The following is a 7,259-nucleotide window of genomic DNA, read 5'->3' as shown; positions in this document are numbered from 1 at the left end:
GGTTCAAGCAATTCTGCTGCTTCAGCCTCCCGAGTAGCTGGGACTACAGGCGTGCGCCACCACGCCCAGCTAATTTTTGTATTTTTTAGTAGAGACGGGGTTTCACCATGTTGGCCTGGATGGTCTTAACCTCGTGATCCACCCACCTCAGCCTCCCAAAGTCAAGTTAATTTTCTTGTATGACATAAGGGTCCAATTTCATTCTTTCACATGTAGACATAAAGTTTTCTCAACACCATGTATTGAAGAGAATATTTTTTCCCCATATTCTTGGTGCCCTTGTCAAAGATTAGTAGACCAAATATGTATGGGTTTATTTCTGGGCTCTCTATTTGGTCTATGTGTCTGTTTTTATGCTAGCACCATAATGTTTTGATTATTATGGCCTTGTAATATAGTTTGAAATCAGGACATATGATATTTCCAGCTTTGTTCTTCTTTCTTAAGATTGCTTTGGCTATTTGGGGGCTATATTAGCCCATTCTTGCATTGATATAAAGAAATAACTGAGGCCGGGTAATTTATAATGAAAAGAAGTTTAGTTTTGGCTCACTGTTCTGCAGGTTGTACACAAAGCATACTGCCAGTATTGGCTTCTGGTGAGGGTCCCAGGATACTCACGATCATGGTGGAAGGTGAGTGGGGAGCTAGGGCTTCATATGGCAGAGAGGCAGCAAAAGAGAGAGAGACAACTCTGGCTGGTTCCACACTCTCTTAAACAACCAAATCTCGCATTCAAATCTCATATGAACTGAGCAAGAACTCACTCATCACCAAGGGGAGGGCGCTAAGCCATTCATAAGGGATGTACCCCCATGATCCAATCACCTCCCACTAGGCTCCACCTTCAACACTGGAGATTACATTTCAACATGAGATTTGGCGGGGACAAGCTCAAACCGTATCATTCCGTTCCTGGTCCCCTGAATCTCATGTCTTTCTCATATTGCAAAATACAATTATCCATTCTCTGCAGTGGCTTACAGCTATAATCCCAGCACTTTGGGAGGCTGAGGTTGGACGATCACTTGAACTCAGGAGCTGGAAACCAGCTTAGCCTGGGCAGCATGGCGAAAGCCTGTCTCTAAAAACATTTTCAAAATTAGCCAAGTATGGTGGTGTGCACCCCTAGTCCCAGCTACTCTGGAAGCTCAGGTGGGAGGATCACTTGAGCCTGGGAGGTTGAGGCTGCTGTGAGCCATGATGGTGTCTCACGGCACTCCAGCCTGCGCAATAGAGCAACTGCCTTTAAAAAATACATATGTATGTGTATATATGTGTGTGTGTACACACACACACACACACACACACACACACAATTTTTGTCAATCATAACTCAAGCTAGAGGAAAAAGAATAAATAGGAGTTTGCCAGGTAGACAAACGATGTGGGAGGGTGCTCATTACAAGAAGAGGAAGTGGAGTGTGCAAAGGCGCAGAGGACTGAGGCAGCATGAGGCACGATGTGAGCAGAGACGGGATGCCTGCATGAGGACAGCGACAGACTAGCAGAGCTGGAAATACTAAAAGATCATCTGGCTCAAAGCCTCACCATCCATGGAAATGGAGGTTCAAGAAGTTAGGGGACCTTGTCCAAGGTTACACAATTAGTGGGAAGCTGAGCTGGGATCAGAGCCCAGGCCAGAGTAACTTGTACTAGGCTACACTGCATTGGCTCCCTCCCTCCCTCTCTTTCTCCTTCCCTCTCTTGCTTCTTTCCCTTTTGTCTTTTTTTTTTTTTAAATAAAATTTTGGTTTTAAGCAGAAATAGTGTCAAAACTGCCAGATAAGCAGTCACAAAATCCAAGCACATATCTTATTTGTGGGGCTTGTTTAGAATCCATTTAATCTGACTTTGGACATAGCTCTGACAAGTTGGGTTATATGGATTCGCAGTTCACAGTAAATGAAAAGCAGTTGTTAGGAAGGAAATGAAGGGCTTTTAGGGCAAGAACACTGGTAGTAATGAAATGTGATAGTCACAGTTTGGGCTGGGAGGAAATACGGAAGCTAATGAAAAGAGATATTAGAATAAAAATACATAGTCATAAAGGACATGCAAATCAAAACCACAGTGACGTACTACTTGACACCCATTAGGATGGCTGGAATCAAAAAGTCAGGCTGTGCGTGGTGACACTTGCCTGTAATCCCAGCACTTTGGGAGGCTGAGGTGAGTGGATCACTTGAGGTCAGCAGTTTGAGACCAGCCTGACCAACATGGTGAAACCCCATCTCTACTAAAAATATGAAAATTAGCCAGGGGTGGTGGTGCATGCATGTAATCCCAGCTACTTGGGAGACTGAGGCAGGAGAACTGCTTGAACCCAGGAGGTGGAGGTTGCAGTGAGCCTGAGCCACGGCACTCTAGCCTCGGCGACCAAGCAAGACTCCGTCTAAAAAAAAAAAAGTCAGGTAACAAGTGCTGGTGAGGACATGAGGAAACTGGAACCCTTGTATACTGCTGGTGGGAATGTACAATAGTGCAGCCACTTTGAAAACAGTCTGATAGTTTCTCAAGATGTTAAAAACAGAATTCCCATGTGACCCAGAAATTCCACTCCTAGGTATATACTTAAGAGAGATGAAAACATATATTCATGTGAAACCTTGTACACGAATGTTCACAGCAGCATTAATCATAATAGCCAAAAAGTGGAATCAACCCAGATTTCCAAGAGCTGAAGAATGGATAAACAAAACACATATATCCATACAATGCAATATTATTCAGCAATAAAAAGGAATGAAGGATTAACATTCGTGCTGTGACATGGAGGGGCCTGAGAGCCTGACGCTAAGAAGCCAGTCACAAAGGATAATTTTTTTTTTTTTTGAGACAGAGTCTCACTCTGTCACCAGGTGCCAGGTTGGCATGCAGCGGTGTGATTTCGGCTCACTACAACCTCGACCTCTCAGGTTCAAGCAATTCTGCTGCTTCAGCCTCCCGAGTAGCTGAAACTACATGCACACACCACCACACCCAGCTAATTTTTTGTATTTTTAGTAGAGATGGGGTTTCACCATGTTGGCCTGGATGGTCTCAATCTCTTGATCTCATGATCTGCCCGCCTCGGCTTCCCAAAGTGCTGGGATTACAGGAGTGAGCCACCGCGCCTGGCCAGGATCATCTCTTACATGATTCCATTTATATGAAACTTTCAGAGCGGGCACCTCCACAGAGACAGAAAGATTAGTGGTTGTTCGGGACTAGGATGGGATGCAGGAATAGAATGTTGATGGTTAGGGCACATGGCATGCAGAGTTTCTTTCTGAGGTGATGAAAGCGTTCTAGATACTGGTCATGAATGCACAATTCTGTGAATATACTAAAATCCACTAAGTAGAACAGTTTAAGTGGGTAAATTATGTGACATATTTCAATAAACCTGTTATTTAAAAATGAGTAAGGCTGGGTACGGTGGCTCACACCTGTAATCCCAACAGTCTGGGAGGCCGAGGTAGGTGGATCCCTTGAGCCCAGGAGTTCAAGCCCAGTCTGGGCAACATGGCAAAACTCTGTCTCTATAAAAAAAAAAAAAGAAAAATTAGCTGGGTGTGGTGGTACACGCCTGTAATCCCCAGCTACTCCAGAGGCTGAGATGGGAGATTGAGCCTGGGAGATTGAGGCTACAGCAACCGTGATCATGCCACTGAACTCTAACCTGGGTGACAGAGGGAGACTTGGTGTCAAAAAAAAAAAAAAAAAATGGAGGTACAGAAGTCTGGGTTCAGTGTAGGGCCAAACAAGGTGACACTCCAATAATCTGAGTTGGCTCCTCTGTGGTGACAATCACAGTGATGATTAAATGAACTTCAGCAGGATAGGTGATATATGTTTTGGAAGATTTCTTTTGAAAATGAGTAAGGGGGAAAAAGTGGTTTCCGTGTTTAAAGCAGTGAGATTCAGGATCTTTGCTAAAAGAAGGCCTTGAAGGGTGGCCGGGCAGGCAGAATGGTGCTTCCAGGCCCCTGACAGCTGCCCACAGCCCCAACACTATGAAGTCAAGTTTTAACCTTCACAAACAACACATACTCTCTAGATTATTGATCTAAAAAAAGATTCATTGAAAAAAATTGTTTTATTGTTTGTTAGAGGAGAACTAAGGTGACTTTACAGTAGGGACACAGAGATCCAGAAAAAGTCAGATCCTTGCCTTCTCAAGATTACACAAAGTCTGAAATCCACAAATCTTGATTCCTTGTCCAAAACAATGGACTTGCAGAAACTGCATAGGCTTTAGAATCAAACTCAATCATTAAGTTCAAATCCTCATTTTGCCATTTACTAGTGAAACAGCTTGTCCACATGATACAATCCAAACAACCTACCCAAGCTTTTGGTTTCATCCGAAAAACGGAAATTACCACTTCCTCTTTAGAGCAGTTTAAAGAATCAAAAGCATAACAAATGGCACTGTGCCTGGCACAGAATAGGGACTCAATAAATAGCAATGTTTTAAGTTCCACTTTTTAATGAGCACCACTTCTGGGCCAGCCATTGTTTCAGGCATTTAGGACATAGCCACAAACTGACAATGTCCCTGTTGCTGTGCTGGTTAAGAAATTACAAGTAAAATAGATTATCAGCCAATTATATATGTATCTGCTTGCAAGGTTCTTTTCGTTTGCTTTTTTTTTTTTTTTTTTTTTTTGAGATAGACTCCATGTTGCCAGGCTGGTCTTGAACTCTTGACCTCAAGCAGTCCACCCGCCTCGGCCTCCCAAAGTGTTGAGATTACAGGCGTGAGCCACTGTGCCTGGCCCCATTGGCAAGTTTTTGTTCTTATGGACATGATGTCCTTTTGTTGTCTCCATGGCCAGCATGTTTTCTAACACATACTGATTTTTTGGTTCCCCAAACCAACTTAAGAGCCAGGGCTGGCCAGGGATAGCCCTAATTCTGGCTACTGGGCTCTTTGTTGGTAAGAATGGGAGATATGCTGTATTCTGAAGAGATTTAGATGAGTGACACAGGTGCCTGTCCTTCAAGAATTCTCAGTCTACTAATAATCAAGGTCATGGTGTAACACTTTCCCTTGCCAGATACTGGGCAAGGCACTGTACAATTTTCATTTAATCCTCACAACCTTCTCTTAAGGTGTAGTGGTTATTAAAATTGTTAAAAGAGGCTAGATGCGGTGGCTCATGCCTGTAATCCCAGCACTTTGGGAGGCCAAGGCAGGTGGATAACCTGAGGTCTGAAATTCGAGACGAACGACCAACCTGGCCAACATGGTGAAACCCCATCTCTACTAAAAAATACAAAAAATTAGCTGGGCATGGTGGCGCAGGCCTATAATCCCAGCTACTTGGGAGGCTGAGGCAAGAGAGCCACTTGAACCTGAGAGGTGGAGGTTGCAGTGAGCCGAGATCATGCCACTGAACTCCATCCTGGGTGACAGAGCAAGAGTCTGTCTCAAAAAATAAAATAGTTAAAATAAAAACTTTAGACAAGTTAAATTTAACAAAGAAAGATTCATGAATTGGGCAGGCCCTACGACCAGGACAGTTTCAGTGAGACTCTGAGGTTGCCTTATGGCTGGATGTAACATTTGTGGACAGAAAAAGGCAAGTGGTGCATAAAAAAATTGAATTAAGGTACACAGACCTCACTTATTCTTGTTAAACTTATTTTGGGCGTGTGCCTTATTTCAACAGCTGGCTGCCTGTGGTTGACTGAAGTTTGGCTGCTGTGATTGGCTGAGACTTGGCTACTTGTTACAAGAGAAGGTTCCAATTTGCTTACACCTTGATAGGTTACAGTTCCCTATGAATGGAGAAACTTTTAGGCCAAACTTAAGATATGTACAGAAGCAGCTTTAGTCAAAATTTAACATAATTAATTTTCAACATGATTTGTTGCACCTTTTAATACAGTCTCGAAAACAATTGAACTGAATTCTTCCAACAGATAAAATTCTTTTGAACAGCTTAAACATTCAGTAAGGAAGAAGCGTGAATAAATTTTGTCAAGTACTCTTGCTCTGGGATTTAAGGATTCTAATGCCAAAGGTGACGGGGATTTCTTTTTTAAAGAACTGAACTCTAAGTTTCCTGTTTATACTTATCAAAAAATTGTGAAGAGCCTCTACTTACAGGATCAATAGGCAAAAGACCAAATACCTTGGACACCGTTCCTAACACCCAACTGATTGGGATGACATGAAAAACAGGTTTTGGTTTCTTCTCAAAGGGTTATAATTATCTTTAAACCCCAGGCTGGGTCACGTTTCAACACCTGCAATGGCTTCTCTTGTGGTCACAAGGTGAACCTTTACCGTGGTATTGAAGATTTCTTGCAACTTGGTTCCGACATATGATTCTCACACATTCTTTCAGGCACCCTATCAGCCACTCAAGGTCCTTATCCATTGCTTGAACTGTTCACCTGGGCCATCTTCACCTCTGTGGTTTTGCTAATATCTCCAACTGAAATGCTCCCCTCACCCATTTCTGCTCATCTCTCATTCCAGATACCATGGCCTCCTCTGTTGAGCCTTTCTTGATTGCTCTGTCGGAATTGCTTCCTCTTCACTCGCAGACAACATGGCTTCTGCCTCTTAGTAGAATGAAATACCACATGTATTTCATTCTACTAAGTTCCTTTTTCTTTGGCTTAGCACACCTCCACAGTCCAGTCTTGTATACAGTGACTCTCGAATGCTGCTAGCTAAATAGGAGGCACCAGCTGCTGCCGTCACCTCTGCACATGCTCCTCCTCCTCAGCCCGCAGGGCCTCTGGCAGCGGGACATCTATTTGACCACCAAGCCTTGAAATCCAGGGCTGGAAGAAAGCTCAAGTGGTGGCCCAAACTTGGTCCAGAGCCCCCCTAAGGCAAATTGGAGGCAAAAGATGGTCTAGTATGATCTGACACTAGGAACACTATCAATCCTTTTTTCACTTCTCATTGGACCTATTTTTTAAGTTTTTGATGTATTAAAAAAATACACAAATACATTCTCTTTAAAGAGATTCATACTTTATAGGAGCCAAGAATGAAAGTGCTGCTTAACCACTGTTCCTCCCTCTTCCTTCCCAAAATAACTGGGGACAGTTTAATGCAAAGTTTTTATACATCCACGTGCATATATTTACACAAATATACATATTCTCAACATAAATGGGAGACTATATTGCTCTACGATTGGTTTTTTTTTTTTGAGACGGAGTTTCGCTCTTGTTACCCAGGCTGGAGTGCAATGGCGCGATCTTGGCTCACCGCAACCTCCGCCTCCTGGGTTCAGGCAATTCTCCTG

Source organism: Cebus imitator, unplaced genomic scaffold (assembly GCF_001604975.1).
Source record: "Cebus imitator isolate Cc_AM_T3 unplaced genomic scaffold, Cebus_imitator-1.0 Scaffold332, whole genome shotgun sequence".
NCBI lineage: Eukaryota > Metazoa > Chordata > Mammalia > Primates > Cebidae > Cebus > Cebus imitator.
Note: the sequence above shows the minus strand (reverse complement) of the source record.